Source organism: Lipotes vexillifer, unplaced genomic scaffold (genome assembly GCF_000442215.2).
Source record: "Lipotes vexillifer unplaced genomic scaffold, Lipotes_vexillifer_v1.1 scaffold352, whole genome shotgun sequence".
In the NCBI taxonomy this organism is placed as follows: Eukaryota; Metazoa; Chordata; class Mammalia; order Artiodactyla; family Lipotidae; genus Lipotes; species Lipotes vexillifer.
Genome location: NW_006776684.1, coordinates 1,220,637 through 1,239,388, shown reverse-complemented (window position 1 = coordinate 1,239,388; position 18,752 = coordinate 1,220,637). Strand labels below are relative to the sequence as shown.

The 18,752-nt window shown below is 39.0% G+C and overlaps 1 protein-coding gene across 2 annotated transcripts in view; it reads right to left on the bottom strand.

Annotated features, from left to right (window-relative positions):
* Positions 1-10,111, bottom strand: part of TBCEL (tubulin folding cofactor E like) — an 80,304-nt gene extending 70,193 nt beyond the window's left edge. Inside the window, exon 1 of one of the 2 annotated variants that reach the window (XM_007450612.1) lies at positions 10,029-10,111. The gene's annotated coding sequence lies outside the window, so the exon portion shown is untranslated. Of the gene's footprint in view, positions 1-9,891 lie in introns of both variants that reach the window. The other variant, XM_007450611.1, reaches the window with a different exon arrangement.
* Between the last annotated feature and the right edge of the window lie 8,641 nt (positions 10,112-18,752).

Below are 18,752 nucleotides of genomic sequence, written 5' to 3'. Positions count from 1 at the left end.
TAACAGAGCCAGAAATACTTGCTTCTGAGCACAAGCTAAATTCTTCTGCAAAAACTACAGCCACAGTAGATTTAATACTGAATATATAACTTTGGTATCTATACTATACTATATGTCTTATATGCAAGAGTTAATAATTTCTGCCATACTTCAGACCAATACGCACAGTGTAGTAACTAAAGAGGAATATATGTGCATTGCTGGTGACACTGTAAAATGGTGCAGCTGCTGTAGGAAACAGTGTGACAGTGCCTCAAAAGATTAAATATGGATTTACCATATGATCCAGAAATCCCACTTCTAGGTATATACCAAAAGAACTGAAAGCAGGGACTTGAATAGCTATTTGTACACCAATATTCATAGCAGCATTATTCACAATAGCTAAAGGATGGAAACAATCCAAATATCCATAGGCAGATGAATGGATAAGCAAAACGTAGTATGTACATACAATGGAATATTACTCAGCTTTGAAAAGGCAATTCTGACACATGCTACAACATGGATGAACCTTGAAGACATAACACTAAGTGAAGTATGCCAAACACAAAAGGACAAATCCTATGTGATTCCACTTATATCCAGCATCCAGAGTAGTCACATTCACAGAGACAGAAAGTAGAATGATAGTTGCCAGGGGCTGGGGAGAGTGGGGAATAGGGAGTTATTGATTAATGGGTACAGAGTTTCAGTTTGGGGACAAAAAAGTTCTAGAGATGGACAGTGGTGATGGTGGTACAACAATGTGAATGTACCACTGATCATGCCACTGATCTGTACATTTAAAATTGGTTAAAATGGTACATGTTATATATATTTTACCATAATAAAAATACTTCAAAAAATAGGGAATAAATAAAATATGTTATACTAAAAAAAAAAAAAAAAAAAAAAAAAAAAAAAAAAAAGATAAATACAGGTCAAGTCCAAAATGTCTGATTCTTACTCCCTCAACACAGTTATCAAATTAATGCCAACAATTCACTTAAGGATCTTAAAAAGTGAGGGATAAATTAGCCAAGTCTCAATAAATGCATTTTGTAGGAGATATGATTTATAATGTATACAATCTTACATTTTTATTGGATTCCTTTACTGGTGTTCACATGGAAAAATGTCACTAATGGATGAGGGATTAATAGAGTTAACATTTAAACTACAATCTCCAAAGGGACTTGCCTTTATAAAATGTATGCCTTAAGTTAACTAATAGTACCTATGAGAAAATATGATCCTCATATAAGTCACAATAATAAGAGTTTAATAATCTAGACCTGTTTCCAACATTTTAAGAATCATGATTCTTTCCTAAAATTCTTTTTTCATTTACCTATAACTAAATAACAATACCATGTTATAAATATAATAAAAATATTCTCAAAAATGACCTATCTTCATTGAGATAATGGCACCCGTCAACCAGAACTTAGTATTTGAGAGATTCATTGCATTAAATCATTATTTTAAAATAAAATGTTATAAATATATATCTAAGCATAAGAGGGAAGGGAGAGTGCTAAAGTTCCTGAAAAACTGCCTCCCCAGACTTCATAATACAGTTGAGCCTCATTATTAGCAAATTCTTTATTTGCAAATTCACCTACTCGAATTAATTTGTAACCCCAAAATCAATACTTGCAACATTTTTACAGTCATTTGCAGATACTTGCAGAGTACGAAAAAATTTGAGTCACCTGACAGACGTGTACATTTCCAGCTGAGACAGAACAAGGGGAAGCTCTGCCTTCTTGTTTCAGCTCTCATACTGTAAACAAGTGTCCTTTTCACGGTCTATTCAGTGCCAGGTTTTTCATATTTTTGTGCTTTTTTGTTGATTTTACTATTGAAAAAGGCCCCTCAGTGCGATGCTGTGCCCCTAAGCACAGGAAGGTTGTGATGTGCCTTATGGAAAAAATAGGTGTTAGATGAGATTTATTCTATCTAACCACAGTGCTGTTCACTATGAATCCAAAGTTAATGAATCAACAATATATACTGAATAAGGTGTCTTTAAACAGAAACATATAAAACAAAGTCAGTGTATATATGTCCATGCCACTCTCTCACTTCGCCCCATCTCACCCTTCCCCCTCCCCGTGTCCTCAAGTCCATTCTCCATGTCTGCGTCTTTATTCCTGTCCTGCCCCTAGGTTCTTCAGAATCATTTTACATATATACACTACCAAATGTAAGACAGATATAGCTAGTGGGAAGCAGCCGCATAGCACAGGGAGGAGGTCAGCTCAGTGCTTTGTGACCACCTAGAGGGGTGGGATAGGGAGGGAGGGAGGGAGGGAGGGAGGGAGACGCAAGAGGGAGGAGATATGGGGATGTATGTATACGTATAGCTGATTCACTTTGTTATACAGCAGAAACTAACACACCATTGTAAAGAAATTATACTCCAATAAAGATTTTTTTTAAAAAAAACAAAAACAAAGTCAGGTATTGATCACTTGACAAAAATGTTGTGTGCAAAGACTGGCAGGACCCTAACCCTACATTTCCCCTGGGAGCAATGGTTCCATATTCACTAATTTGGTGTTCACGGCAACTTTACATAAGTACCATGAATAACAAGAATCAACTGTACTTTGTAAAGAAAACGCTGGAGGAAAAAAAGTCGATCAGTGGAATTGAAAAGAGAGCTCAGAAACAGGCCTATGTAAATGTAGCTGCAAGCATCACAGACATCAGTAAGAAAAGGTTAAACTACACAAGAACTGTACCAGGACAAGTGAAAATAAATCTGGGAAAAATGAAAGGGAATCTTCATCTCACAACACAGAAAAATTCAATCCAGCTAAAATGTGGAAAGCAAACTTTATTCCTATGAGAAGAAAATAGTTTTTTTTTTAATAGGAAAAGAGCTCTAAGATCTTGATTTAGGGAACTACTTCATAAGCAAAATGCAAAAATGAACCATAAAGGAGAAGTCAAATGAAAAACTTTTGATCATCAAAAGACTTTAAACACAGAAAAAGACAAGCCAAAAACTGGAAGATACTTGCAACACATGTAACTAACGTGTGGGAACTCCTAAAACCAATAAGAAAAAGGCAAACAACTCAATAGAAAAATAGAAAAGACATGAACAAGTATTTAACAGAAGATAAAATTCAAAAGACTGATAAATATATGTAAAAGATGTTCAAGTTCAATAATATTCAGAAACAGAAATTAAAATCTCAACAAACTACCATTTTATATAAATTAGCAAAACTTAAAAATTCTGACAATACCAAGTGCTAGAGAAAATGTGGAAGAATAGGAACTCTTCTATTGCTAGTGAGAGTACAAATACCTTGGAAAAGCATTCATCATTCTCTAGGGAAGCTGAAGATGCACATTGCCTGTGACCCAGAAATTCTCCTTCTCAGTGTAAACTCTACGGGAACTTGTAATGTGCACCAGGAGAAAAGTACAAGAATGTCCACAACAACGGTATTGTTTGAAATTACAAAAATCCTGACCAAAAAAAATGCCCTTACATGCAAGAATAGGCAATTGGATACACTGCATTATATTCATAAAATGAAATGTTTCCACAGCAACAACACATAATACTCGATCATTTGCTATGACAGCTTCCTTATCAACGTGAATGACTTTTAGAAACACCGTTAAATGGATAAAATAATCACGAGAATATATACAGCACAATCCCACTTAAACAAAATCAAAAAATAGAAAATTAATCATCGTACTGTTTAGCGTTACATACATAGGTGATAACTGTTAAAGAAAAGTCAGAGAATAATAAACACGAAATTTAGAACTGTGGTACCCTTGGCAGGTGGGGGTGTATCATCGGAGAGAGGCACACAGGAGGCAAAAGCAGAATTCTTAATTCCCTCCTCAAACCCGCTTCCTCCTCCACCAAGTCCCCACCTCCAGAGTTACATTTTTCTCTTCCTCTCACATCCCCATAATTAACCAACCTCTAAAACACCCCAATTCTGCCCAATTCTTGCCATTTCTTCTACTTTACTCTGGGTTAAGCCTCCATCAACCTCTCGCTAGGACTGTTGCAATAGCTTCCTCCCAGGTCACTCATGACCATATAATTCATTCTCCAAGATCATCCAAGTGATCTTTTCAAAATCTAAGTCAAATCATGGCCTTTAAACTGTCCAAAAGCTTCCCTTCACACTCAGAATAAAATCCAAATCTTTATCGTAGTCTTCAGGGCTTCATTTTATCTGTTCTCTGCTTACTTCTCTAAACTTACCTCCTCCCACCCTTTTCTTAGCCCACTAGGTTTCAGCCAGCATGGCTTTCTACTTCTCAAACCTGCCAAGCTGATTCCCCCTCTTAAGGCTTTTTTTTACAGGAATGCCCTTTTCCTGGCTCTGGGCTTAGCTGGCTTCATCTCAGCATTTGAGCCTCAAATAAATGTAAGCACAAATGTTACCTTCTCAACGAAGCCGCCTCTAACCAGCCCATTAAAAATGGCGCCACTGCCACCAGCAATCACTTATCACCTCACCCTCTTTCATTCTTGACAGCACTTATCCAGATCTATCAGTTTAGTGATAAACTCCACCCAGAACCAAAGTCCCACAAAAGCAGGGATCTGTCAGTCCAGTTCAGTGTGGTACAGAGCAGTGTCAGGCGCATGGCAACAAATATCTGCTGCATGAACAAAAAAGTGAATTTTTACTCTGAATAAATATGAAGTCGTATTTTCTGACAGTGGCGTGAAAATCACGAAAACCAGCGAGAGGTATTACAGATGGAAAGAAACTCTGAAAATCACTGCAAAAGCATTAATCTAAGAGGAATTTTAGTTGAAGCCTTTTCTCAACAGTACTAGTAATAGATCACATTCCTAAGGACCATTAACGAATGATTAGTGAAAGTTTCACATAGCCAGAGTCCTGAGTAATGGAGGTGTGGTGGCTGTTTTAACTCTCCTAATTCGACCTGAGTTCAGTTATGAATCTGCACTGAAATTTGAGCAAGTTATTTACCTCTACGCCTGCTCTCTCATTTGTAAAATGAAACTATTAATAGCTATTTCATAGAGTCATTGTGAAGTTTAAATGAAAAAAGTTTTGAAAGCATCTAGCTGCACCTGGCCTAGCAAGTGGTCAATAAATTGTAGTTATTATTATGAAAACTGAGTAAGAAAGTCCAGAAAAATGGGAGAGCTTATAAGTCAAATAACCCCCAGGCACCTTCTGCTTCTAGCGGAGGTAGACTAATTATATACAATGTACTGGGACCATAGGCCAGGACTAAATCCTTTTCCCTCCAAAAAGAAGACCAATGTACACAAGAGTAATACATAAGTATGGACAAAGCACTTTGAGAACACCAAGGGAGTGACTCTCTTCAAGAAGGTCAGCCACACATAAACCTGAGTCTTAAAAGAGGTCACAGGAATTCCTAGATGAAAAATAAGGGGGAAAGTCACAAATAACTGAAAGTGAGAAATGCAGTGTGGCTGGTGTGGAGTGTGAGGGAGAAGGGCTGGGAGATGAAGATGGGCCTGCAGGACCAGATGGCAAGAGGCTATGGTCCTCTGTTTCCAAGTCTGCACTTTATCCTTCAGGGAGATGAAGCGGGGGTGGGGGGGTGGTGGAATCGAACATGTTAATTTGGTACCAATCCTTCTAAAGAAGGCAAAACACATTTTTATGAATTTAAACCTAAACACCATACAGGTCCACCAACTGTTATGTCTAAAATGGAAAATAAATGTTAAGCCTAAATTCTTGAAAACACGAGCAATTTGCTTAACAATGACCGACACAATCTGTTCTCAAGTTTCATTACTTTGATGAGCCTCCTTACCATGATCAGCATGACAAAAGCAGATAATATCTATTGAGTTCACTATTTACCTTGTAGTATGTTGTTTTTTATGTGATATCATTCAATTCTCACAACACCTTTATAAAAGGTACTATTATTAACCCCATTTTACACATCGCAAAACTAAAGCAAAGAGAGGCTAGTCAGATGGCTAGTGAGTGAAAGAAGATCCAAACCTAGGCTGCCTGACTCCAAAGCCCTCAAATTAAACCAATATGCTGAACTGAAACTGCTCAGTTCATTTACATCATTTGCTAAAAAAACTGTATGTGTACCTACTGTATTTTAAAGCATCACGCTAGGTCAGCAATTGTCAAGTTTTACTGTACATTAGAATCACCTGGGAAGATTCCTAGATTCTGATTCAGTAAGTCTAGGGCAGAATTTCCAGAGATCTGCAATTTTAACCACTAGTTCAATCAATTCTGATTCCCTTGATCATAGTTCATTCTGATCACCATGAACTATCCTGTGATAAAACGTGTGCTAGGTGTCCTAGAGATCTGAGTATATTTGAGCTTCTGTCTCCATGAGTTTACAATCTAAAAGAGACAGAAACAAGATACACAAACAGTAAATACAAAGCAATACAGGAAAAGTAGTACAAACAAAACGGCAAGAGAGACTTCAAGGAAGAAGGATCATCTGTAATGAAACAAAGATGAGTAGGATTTCATGAAGAAAGGGAACATGCTTCCCACAGACTCTCAGGAATAACGTTACATAAAAAGGAAGGTACGACGAGTGGACAGCTTGGCAGGAACAGAGGATCTTGCGTTTAGGAATGCAAAAATAATGTCAGTAAAAAGTAGAGGCTGTAGAATGCCCTCAACGTCAAACTAAACACTATGGGCTTTATTCAATGCTGGCACTGGGAAACTGCTAATGGTTTTTGAGGAGGGAAATTATAAATTACAGCAATATTCTTTGGAAGAGTACTCTGATGAAGCTATGCAAGATCAAGCAGATGGAGAACGGGAATAGTTAGGCTGTTAGCATTCCAATCCCAAAGAGATAAAAGCTAGAACACAGTAGTGGCAAAGAAAAAGGGAAGAATGGTACCTCAACAATGAATTGCACGCAGGGCAAAGGCAACAATCACAGCTAAATGATTTCTTCACCCCTTAAGTCCAAATTGTATTACTATCAGTTTCATATTACTCTTTACAACTTTTTCTATACAGCCAACTTGGCCCAAATATACAGAGTTCACTTATTTAAAACACAGCCCATGACTAAGATGTCAGCTGACAGGTCTCTGAGCAGCCAAAATACATGTCACATAGTTGACACACTAAAAAAAAAGTATTTATATATATATTTAACATATATATAAATGAAAGAACATTATTCAGAGCTATATAATCTCATTCTACGCAAAGTTCTAACAAAGGTAAGCACCTAATTTCCAAACCCACAGCAGTTTGGAAGCAAATATTAGAAAGGGAAAAGCGCCTGCTATAAGTGGAAATACTTAAGAGTCTGAGGTTCAAGAGAGGAAATGAAAACTATAAAAAAGCACACACAATCACTCAGGGTAAATTCTCCACAACTGTTTATTCACAGGTACACATGATTCCCAGAAAAATGAAATTAATGAGAATCTTCCTTAATGTCCCAAACACCTACCACAAAAAGAAAACTTTTAAACATTCTTTAAAGCTAAATATTTTAAAATAAATATTTACCTGATTAGAAGGTAATTTTTAAAGGATGGCTGATACATGCCAGCATAGCCACTCTCATCAGTAACCAAGACATGGTCAATAGTTAAAGGTAAGAAAGATATATTTTATAACACACAAAGTTTGAAGATAATAAGAGTGCTTTCATAAGGCATCTAATCAAGAATGTGGCCCCACTGGTAAACTTTAATTTGGGCAATACTTTCCTGATGGTTGTGCCTTTGAATTCCATGTTCCAAATAATACAAAGGCATCCTCAACAAAAATTAAAACTATTAAACTGGTGTTAAATAAACCCTATAATGTACCTACTGAAATCAGGCAACATCATTTGACACTCAACGCCCTGTAACAATAGGCTGTGTGACAACTTCTAAAAGGACTTCAAACATGGCAACACATGAAGGCCTCTCACTTTGTTCAGCAACAATCATTAACATTTATCATAATACTACTCATACAAGGACCCCACCTATTTTATAAACAGATGAAAATGCCATTTTTATGGGGGGAATTAAGATGTTAACTGGCTCAAAGTTATACTTAAGTTTATGATTAAGTTACTAAAGCCATGAACCTGCACCTTTAACCACGTAGAAAAAGTATACCACACATTAATTATTGGAGTAAGGAAGTATGGGTTTCAGCTTGAGATTTTTTAAACAGCAGAAAAGCAAAATTAGTGTATTAGCACTGTGAGATTAAAATAAAATTACCTTAAAGATGCTGTAGGGATGAATCAACTATATGGAACAAGGCCTCTCATATTTCTCAGACCCAGCAAAGGATAGAGAAAATTAAAGCACACACTTACTTCAAAAATTTCACAAATGATCAGGCAACGTTAAGCTATCAAAGGTTAAGATTATGGTACAATTTGCTACACCTTATAAATATGTAAACAAATGAAACAGTCCGTCGTCACACCAGGTGGGCTCCACTCTACCTCCCTATCCATCTCCTTGTAATCATCCTTGCTCTCTAGAAACATACATGAAGACACTAATTGAAGCCAAAGAAATGTGCCTTGGCGAGAGTGTCTGTCAAACTGCAACTTGTGACCTACATAACAATTTAGTGGATTTAGTCAGCATTTTTTAATGGAAAAGAATGAAATATAATAGAAATGATCAGTATGCATCATTAGTAACAAGGGTAAATACTGCTTTGTGAAACTTTTCATTCCTATGTCGGTATGTACTAGATCATGATGTAAAATGTACTTCTAACTATGGAGCAAAAAGTTTGAAAGCTCCTACCCTAGAGATTTAGGTCAAATACCTCAGGACTCAAAGGCTGAATGTCTTCATTAGTCCTCCGAACCTACACATATCTCTTAGCTCAAGATGGACTCGTGGAAACCAATTTAAGAGCTCCAGGGCAGCATAAAAAGAATGGGGACATGCCTCAACTAAACCTGTATCTGGACCTGAAAGAACCGCTAACTTCCCCAAACAACAGACCTAGGCGGTGCCTACAAGCTTCTGGTAGCTTAGCAACCTTCAGAGTAGAGCTCCTCCTTCCTCCACTGACTATAAACAGTTCTAGTCTTCCAACCAACTTTCCTGAACTACAACTTCCAGAATCACTGTGCCCCAAGAGAAGACAGTATTAAATCTCCTTCTCGCTTCACCAATTCCCAGTATGTCTTCCTAGAAGAGGACCTTGAACTCTGTACTCCCCATTCTCAGCGGAGAATGAAGCTCCTCACAGATTCTTACCCTCCCCCTTTCCCAGATCCCAGGACGGGGTACCCTCCTCCCAGGCCCCATCCTACTCCAATCGCCTCACTGTCAGTTAATTGTCTTGGGGGCAAAATGATTCTCCCAAAAGTCCTTATTAAACTACCGCATCCTTCTACCAGCCCCCGGAAGGGGCAGGCCTAGAGTCCCAAGAGCCTGGGAATGCCAGTCCGCTCCTTGCCCCACCAAACCTCCCTCGGGAAACGTCCTTTATTTTATTTTTTATTTTTTGATATTTTTTTTGATTCAGTGGTTCAGAGGCAAGTTTCCTATCTCCCCAGCAGCCCCAGAGTCGTCTCCATCTCCTACCAGCCAGGGGGCATCTCCTCATCCCCCACGCCCCCGGGGCACAGTGATTAGTCCGGATTCTCAGGAATTCGGACAGGCTCCCCCAGACGCCCTCCTCCAACCCGGGCCCCGACTCCCTCTCCCAGCCCAGGCCCTCCCCGCGCCGCCTCAGCCCAGGCCCGGCCCCATCTTCCCTCCGACCGGGCAGATGTCCCATCCTCCCCTTCGCCCAGGCAGGCCTCGTCCCGCTCCGACTCCTTCCCGCTGTTTCCTCGCACTGCACCCCGGCTCCGGAGGGGCGCCCCTAGGGCCTCGAAAACCCGGCGGAGCTGGCAGGCCCGGGCTCCACTCACCCCTCAGCCCGGGAGGCGGGGGAGCTGCTGCGGCGGCTCCTCGGGCTGCGCCTCTCCTCCCCCCTCCCGGCCGCCGCCGTGGCCGCCGCTCAGCCTCCGGCCTGCTCCCGGCCGGCTGCAGACCGGATCCGCTTCACCTCGTCCCCCACTCCGGCCGCTGGAGCCCAGTGTCCTGCATTGACCCGGAAGCAGCTTTCCCGGCCCAACAACAACACGTGACCCCGTCGCACGTGTCACGTCCGCTGCGTGAGTGGGAGGGGGCGCCGGAGGAGCGGGTCCTCCCCGAGCTGGGGTTGCCATGGCGACGGGGATGTCTGTGCAGGCCTGGTCGACCCTAGAAACACACCTCATCTGCTCTTTCTCTTGCCCGTCATGAGGGGACACCCTGGGTGCAAAGGAGGAGTACAAATTGTCACATCAGAGTGGAATGGGGCAGGTCAGAGCAGAGCCCGGGCCTCTGCGAGGGTGCTGTCTTACAGAAAAGGAGCATTAAGTTGAACCTTCCAGACTTACTTAGGATTTTGTCCTGATTCTGTCACTGGTTTGCCGTGTGACCCTGATCAATTCACTTCCTGTCTCTGTCTTCAGTGTCCTCAATAGCGAGCTCTAGGCTGTAATCTAATACAATCCCAAGATGCTTTTGTGTAAGGATGTGGTAGCACTCTGGCCTTTATTCTGTGTCTTCTTCACAGGGCCTGTGGCATCCTGAGCTTTCGGTGCTCCAACACCTGTGTAGTAATAGCATCTTCCCCTTATTGAGCGCCTTCCAGATAACAGGCACTGTACATATGGTACTTCTAATTTTTACCACCTTCCCAAAGTAGGTATTTTATAGAATTAAAAACTGAACTTCACAGAGGTTAAGTGACCTGCCCAAGACCATTAGTAAAAATGACCGGGTTGAGATTAGAATTCAGGTCAATCTGGCACGAAAGTCAAATCCATGCATTTCACATTATGCCACACTATTGCTCCAGCTCCATACATGTTATGTCTTACTGTTTAGCTGTGATTGCTTAGGTACTTCTTTGACCATTTCTTTTGCAGGAATGTACATGAAATAGGGATGATGCTGGCTGATCCTGAAGAGAATTCAGCCTTATACGGATATTTTAGCTGAAGAGCTAGGAGTTGACAAGATCTAAGTGCATAAGTTGTGTGTGCTTTTGTGTAGTGTGTGTCAGGGAGCAGGTGAGGGGTTGTGATGTGCATGCATGTGTATTTATTGGTTCATAGAGTGGGGAAGACAAAGTTCTTTACAAGGGACTCAGTGGCAGTTCCTGGGGACTTACTTCTCTTATTATATTTTTTTTTTTTTTTTTTTTTTTTCCTTGCGTTATGCGGGCCTCTCACTGTTGTGGCCTCTCCCATTTGCGGAGCACAGGCTCCGGACGCGCAGGCTCAGTGGCCATGGCTCACGGGCCCAGCCGCTCCGCGGCATGTGGGATCTTCCCGAAACGGGGCACGAACCCGCGTCTCCTGCATCGGCAGGCGGACTCTCAAGCACTGCGCCACCAGGGAAGCCCTTAACCCCTTTTTTGATATGTGGTTTGCAAATGTCTTGTCTTAGTCTGTAGGTTGCCTTTTCATTTTGTTCATTGTTTCTTTTTCTGTATAGAAGCTTTTTAGTTAATTGTAGTCCCACTTGTTGATTTTTTTTTTATTTTGTTGCTTGTGCTTGTGCTATAACATATAAAAAAATCATTGCCAAGATCAATGTCAAGGAGCCTCTTTCCTATGTTTTCTTCTAGGAGTTTTACAGTATCAGGCTTATGCTTAAGTCTTTAATCCAGTTTGAGTTGATTTTTGTGTATGGTGTAAGATAAGGGTCCAGTTTCATTTTTTTCTATATCCAGATTTCCCAACACCATTTGTTGAAAAGACTATCCTTTCCCCATTGTATATTCTTGGTTATCTTGTCAAATATTAGTTGGGCATAAGTGCAGGGGTTTATTTCTGGGCTCTTTATTCTGTCCTGTTGGTCTGTGTGTCTGTTTTTATGCCAGTACCATATTGTTGTAATTATTATAGCTTTGTAATATAGTTTGAAATCAGGACCTGTGGTGCCTCCAGCTTTGTTCTTCTTTTTCAGTATTGATTTGGCTATTTAGAGTCTATAGATGGCTTGGGTAGTAGGACATTTTAACAATATTGACTCTTTTGATCCATGAACACAGGATATTTTTACATTTTTGTGTGTGTCTTCCTCAGTTCTTTTTCAAGTCTTGTAGATTTCATTGCCTCAAAACAAGTCTTAGCAAATTTAAGATCGAAATCATACCAAGTATCTTTTCTAACCACAATCATGTGAAACTAGAAATCAACAAGAGGAAAACTGAAAATTTAAAAGCATGTGTAAACTAAACAACACACTCCTAAACATCTAACTAATGGGTCAAAGAAAAAATCAAAAGGAAATTTTAAAATGTCTCAAAATAAATGAAAATCAAAACACAATATACTAAAACCTAAAGGATGCTGCAAAAGCAGTTCTTACAGGTAAGTTTGTAGTGATAAATTCATATATTAAGAAAATAGAAAGATCTCAAATAAACATCCTAAACTTATACCTCAAGGAATTAGCAAAAGAATAACAACTAAGCCCAAGGTTAGCACAAGGAAGGAACTGACAAGGATCAGAGCAGAAATAAGTGAAATAGAGACCAGAAAAACAATAGAAAAGATCAAGAAAACTAAGAACTGATTTTTTTAAAGATAAACAAAATTGACAAACCTTTAACTGGTTTGACTAAGAAAAAATGAGTGAAGACACAAACTTCTAAATTCAGAAATGAAAGTGGAGTTATTACAACTGATACCACAGAAATATATAGGATCATAGAAGACTACTATGAACAATTATGTGCCAACAAATTGGATAAATTTATCTCCCCAAGTGGATAAATTTCTAGAAATATACAACTACCAAGACGGAATCATGAATAAACAGGAAATTTGAACAGACCAAAAAGGAAATTGAATCAGAAATCAAAAACTTCTCAACACAAAAAGCCCAGGACCACATGGTTTCACTGTTGAATTTTATCAAACATTTAAAGAATAATTAAGGCCAATTCTTCTCAAATGCTTCCAAAAAATTTAAGAGGAGGGAACACTCCCAAACTCATTTTACAAGACCAGAATTATCCTGATATCAAAGCCAGTTAAGGACACTACAAGAAAAGAAAACTATAGACCAATATCCATGCTGAATATAGGTGCAAAAATTCTTAACAAAATATTAACAAACTGAATTCAACAACACATTAAAAGGATCATACACCATGATCAAGTGGAATTTATCACTGGGTTGCAAGGATGGTTCAACTTATGCAAATCAATAAATGTGATACATCACATTAATAGAATGAAAGATAAAAATCACATGATCATCTCAATAGATGCCAAAAAAAGCATTTAACAAAATATGACATCCTGAATTATAAAATCCCTCAATAAGTTGGGTATAGAAGGAACATACCTCAATATAATAAATAAATGTAATAAAATAAATAATATGACATACCCACAGCTAACATCATACTCAACAGTGAAAGGCTGAAAGCTTTTCCTCTGAGATCAGGAATAAGACAAGAGTGCACATTCTCTTATTCAACATAATACTAGAAGTCCTAGCTAGAGCAATCACTCAAAATAAAGGCAACAAAATTGGAAAAGAAGCTAAATTGTCATTATTTGCAGGTGATGTGATCTTATATATAGAAAGTCCTAAGACTCAACCAAAAAACTGTTAGAACTAATCAACAAATTCAGTAATGTTGCAAGATATAAAACTGTACAAAAATCAGTTGCATTTCTATACAGTAACAATAAAATATCTGAAAAAGAAATAAAGAAAACTATCCCATTCACAACAGCACTAAAACTAATAAAATGCTTAGAAATAAATTTAACCAAGGAAGTGAAACATCCATACAATGGAAACTACATTGATTTTTAAACGTTAAACCAGCCTTGCACTGCACTTGATTGTGGTGTTTAATTCTTTTTATATATTGTCAGATATGATTTGCTGATATTTTGTTGAAGGTTTCTGCATCTATGTTCATGAGAGATATTGGGATTTTTACTAATCTTTGACTTATGCAAGAAATATAGTGTGAGTAGATATGGGAACTTGAGAGGATTTTAGTGAGCATTTTAAGCTTAATAACAGAGCTAAACATGCAGTGAGCTCTTGCTAGAGCCAGATATTATTCTTAGCTTTTCATGCACTTACTCATTTAGATTCTAAAGATAAATTTTATGCAAACTCAAGTCATTTTTCTCCAGTAAGGATTAATCATTTAAAAGGGGAATCTCTCTAAAATTGACATACTGCTACATCTATAATTTGCTGATAACACTCAGTAACTAGCTCAAGAGTTGGCCATGGTAGTTCGTCAACAAAATTGGTGGAATAAATGAATTAATGAATAATATTAGAACATAATTCAACTACTAATTGTATTATTAAGTTACTCTCTAAAGAACCACTTGTAGACTCAATTGAGGGTGCAAAAAACATTTAATCAAGTGTTCTGAGGCATGTTTTAAATGCGGGTTCACAATAAAGCAGCTGCTTGGTTACCCTGTCGTTCTCTACTCTCTGTAAACATTTAACTCAGCAAAGTTGTATCACAGTAAGCATTGCCTCCAAGCCAGGAACTTGTCATAGGTAAACCTGGCTTTCCATTAAGATTAAATATTGCTCAAATGTATCCATCTGTTTTGGAGGGTTTAGTTGCTCACCTACATCTGGAGGCTCCATTGAACTCTGTGAATACGTCATTTAAAAACATTATACCAATTTTGAAATAACACTGAATGCAATTAAACAGATTGTACATGATGTTTATCCAAAAGATTCAGCCAGCTATTAAGGCACTAGGAAAGTAATCCTCTTCAATATAAACTTTTCTTTTTATGTTATTACCTATTTGTTAGAATTTTAGAGCTAGTTGTGTCTAAAAATCTCCAAGGTTCTCCCATGTAACTCATTTAAACCTGGCTCGTCTTATGTAAAACTGTAAATGAGGGAAGTAAGGTAGACTACAGAAAAGTCAATGAGAAAAAGAAAGGTTCAGGGAGAACTTTGGAAGAGCAGGTAGCATAATTCCATACATTTTACATGTAAAAGCTGTATAGCAGTAGACATCACCTCAGTGCTAGTAGACTTGGCTTTCCATGAAATGAAAGGTCTCTCCTATTTAATGATCTGATTCACTGACTCTGTGGTAGTTTTAAAATAGGCCACAAATTCTTTGACCCTCCTTCCATTGACTGGTGGGGTCTACATCCTCTCTCCTTGGACCTGGAGAGCCTTTGTGACTGCCTCCATCAGTGGAGTAAAACTCCATGTACTCCTCTCATGTTCTCCTGAGACACGTGTGCTGACAACTTAGCTACCAGGCTGTGAGGAAGCCAGTGGAGGCACATAGAGAGGTCATATGAGGGTATCCCAACAGCCCTGCTAAGGTCTCAGATAATTACATCAACTTCCAGACATGTGAGTGGACGAGGCTTCACATGTTTCCAGCCCCCAGCACTGAGTCACCCCCAGGATTTGAGTATTTCTGGCTGTGGCCCCAGGCATTATGGAGCAGAGACAAGTCATCCCACTGTGTCTTCTCTGAATTCCTGACCTGCCAAATCTGTGAGCATGATAAAATGGTTGTTTTATGTCACTAAGTTTGGGGTAGTTTGTTGTACAGAAATAGATAACTGGAACTCACCCCTGGTTGAGGACTAGAATCTGGGCACAGCCTGGTTTTCCTGGCTCTCCTTCGGTTCCTTCTACTCCCGCCCCTGCCATACTTCTCTCCTCTTCCCCCACCCTTGCCCAGTCTGCTCTCTTTCACGGGCACCTGATGTACTGTCACGTTTCCTGGGTCTTTGCTAGTGCTAATCCCTCTTCTCGGGCTTGAGCATCAGCGACACCCGGACTTGAGTCCCACTTGGGCCTCTCAATAAGCAGAGTAATCAACCTCCCTAATCCTCACCAAAAAAATAGGAATAAAAACAGACCCTATTAATAGATTAAATGGCTAAAGTGTGTAATGTGCTTAGAGCCTCGTAGATAGTAAACGCTCAATAAATGTTAGTTCTTAGTATAAGTTCTTTCTATTCTCTTAAGTGAGTTTCTTTTGAACAAAGCTTAAATGAAACCTTTTGTCTCTTAATTTTGAGCTCATATGTCAATTCCTCTGTGAAGACATCCCCACCCACAAGACACATTTAAACTGCTCCTTCCATTATGCTCCCAAGAACTTTTCATATTCTTTTAATACAGCTTTTAACAGGTAACTTATTATATATGTGACCCCCATTAGACCCCAAATTCCTCAAGGAGAACATTTAAGGCAGAGGCCACACAGAAGTAAAGAATGTCTTTGTCTCTTATATGAATATATGCATAAGTATGTATGTATGTGTGTGTGTGTATATATATACATATATATATATGCATATATACTTAGTATATATGTACATCAAATACCATAATGGGGAAAGGGAAGTGAACAGTTAGTTAGATGGGTAGAGCAGGATAAGACTCAAGAATTTACAGAACCTCAGTTCCTGCCAAAATATTCTCTCCACTCACAAACTTAAACTTTTCAATTATGTTGAGGATGTATAAATGAATTGTGGAAGTCATGTAAAGGGAGATATATGTTTTTTATTTGTTCATTATTGTGTACCCACCACTGTGTACCAGCCATTATGGTGAGTGCTATACAGTTTAGACTCCATGGTCCATCGTTACACTTGCAAATATCCCTAACTGTAGTGCCCCTTCTTCTCTGTCCCTCTTGCCTGGTAAACCCGAGGATAAACCTAACTGTGCCAGTTCTAGACAAGGTGAGTACTGCTCGAGAAAATCACATAACTGAGCTGACGGTTGCACTTGAACTTTATTTGTAACTACAAACAGGCACTCAGTACTGCTCACCCATCTTGCAGAGTTTTTCTGATTTCCCACTCCTTCAGATTCCTGCTGAGCAGATGATGTCACTTCAGACTTCATTAAGAAAAATAAACACTAACAGTGTGAACTCACTTATCTTCCTATACCTTCCCTAAAAGTCAACCTGCACCTGCCCCGCTTCCTTCTGCCAAAATGTAGACCATGTCCCTCCATCTACCAAAGGCTGGTTCAACCCTTTGTGTTCTGGATTTCTTCTGCCCTCACCCACTCAAGGTTTTCCATCCTTCGGTTTTCCCCTTCTTTACATGCTTCACCAATCTCTTCTCTACGGACTCATCCCCACCACAACATGAACGTGATCTAGTGTTTGTCGTCTTCTTGAATTCACCTACTGCTCTATTTCCCTGCCCCCTTTTCAACAAAACTTCTTTAAAATACTTGCTATACATGCTGTCTCTGCTTCTTTCTTTCATTTTTTTTGGTAACATCTTTATTGGGGTATAATTGCTTTACAATGTTGTATTCATTTCTGCTATATAACAAAGTGATTCAGCTATATGTATGCATATATCCTCATATACCCTCCCTCTTGCCTCTTCCTCCCACCCTCCCTGTCCCACCCCTCTAGTGGTCACAAAGCACCGAGATGATCTCCCTGTGCTATGCAGCTGCTTCCCCCTAGCTATCTATTTTATATTTGGTAGTGTATACATGTCCATGCCACTCTCTCACTTTGTCCCAGCTTACCTTTCCCCCTCCCTGTGTCCTCAAGTCCATTCTCTATGTCTGAGTCTTTATTCCTGTCCTGACCCTAGGTTCTACAGAACTTTTTTAGATTCCATATATGTGTTAGCATACGGTATTTCTTTCTTTTTCTCTTTCTGACTTATTTCACTCTGTATGACAGTCTCTAGGTCCATCCACCTCACTACAAATAACTCAGTTTTGTTTCTTTTTATGGCTGAGTAATATTCCATTGTATATATGCATCACATCTTCTTTATTCATTCATCTGTCGATGGACACTTAGGTTACTTCCATGTCCTGGCTGTTGTAAATACTGCTACAATGAACATTGTGGTACATGACACTTTTTGAATTATGGTTTTCTCAGGGTACATGCCCAGTAGTGGGATTGCTGTGTTGTATAGTAGTTCTGTTTTTAGTTTTTTAAGGAACTTCCATACTGTTCTCCATACTGGTTGTATCAATTTACATTCCCACCAACAGTGCAAGAGAGTTCCCTTTCCTCCACACCCTCTCCAGCATTTACTGTTTGTAGATTTTCTGATGATGGCCATTCTGACTGGTATGAGGTGATACCTCATTGTAGTTTTGATTTGCATTTCTCTAATGATTAGTGATGTTAAGCATCTTTTCATGTGTTCATTGGCAATCTGGATATCTTCTTTGGAGAAATGTCTATTTAGGTCTTTTGACCATTTTTGGATTGGGTTGCTTGTTTTTTTGATATTGAGCTGCATGAGCTACTTGTATATTTTGGAGATTAATCCTTTGTCAGTTGCTTCGTATGCAAATATCTTCTCCCATTCTGATGGCTGTCTTTTCATCTTTTACGGTTTCCTTTGCTGTGGAAAAGCTTTTAAGTTTCATTAGGGCCCATTTGTTTATTTTTTTTTAATTTCCATTTCTCTAGGAGGTGGGTCAAACAGGATCTTGCTGTGATTTATGTCATAGAGTGTCCTCCTGCCTATGTTTTCCTCTAAGAGTTTGATAGTGTCTGGCTTTACATTTAGGTCTTTAATCCATTTTGAGTTTATTTTTGTTGTATGGTGTTAGGGAGTGTTCTAATTTCATTCTTTTACCTGTAGCTGTCCAATTTTCCCAGCACCACTTATTGAAGAGGCTGTCTTTTCTCCATTGTATGTTCTTGCCTCATTTATCAAAGATGAGATGACCATATGTGTGTGGG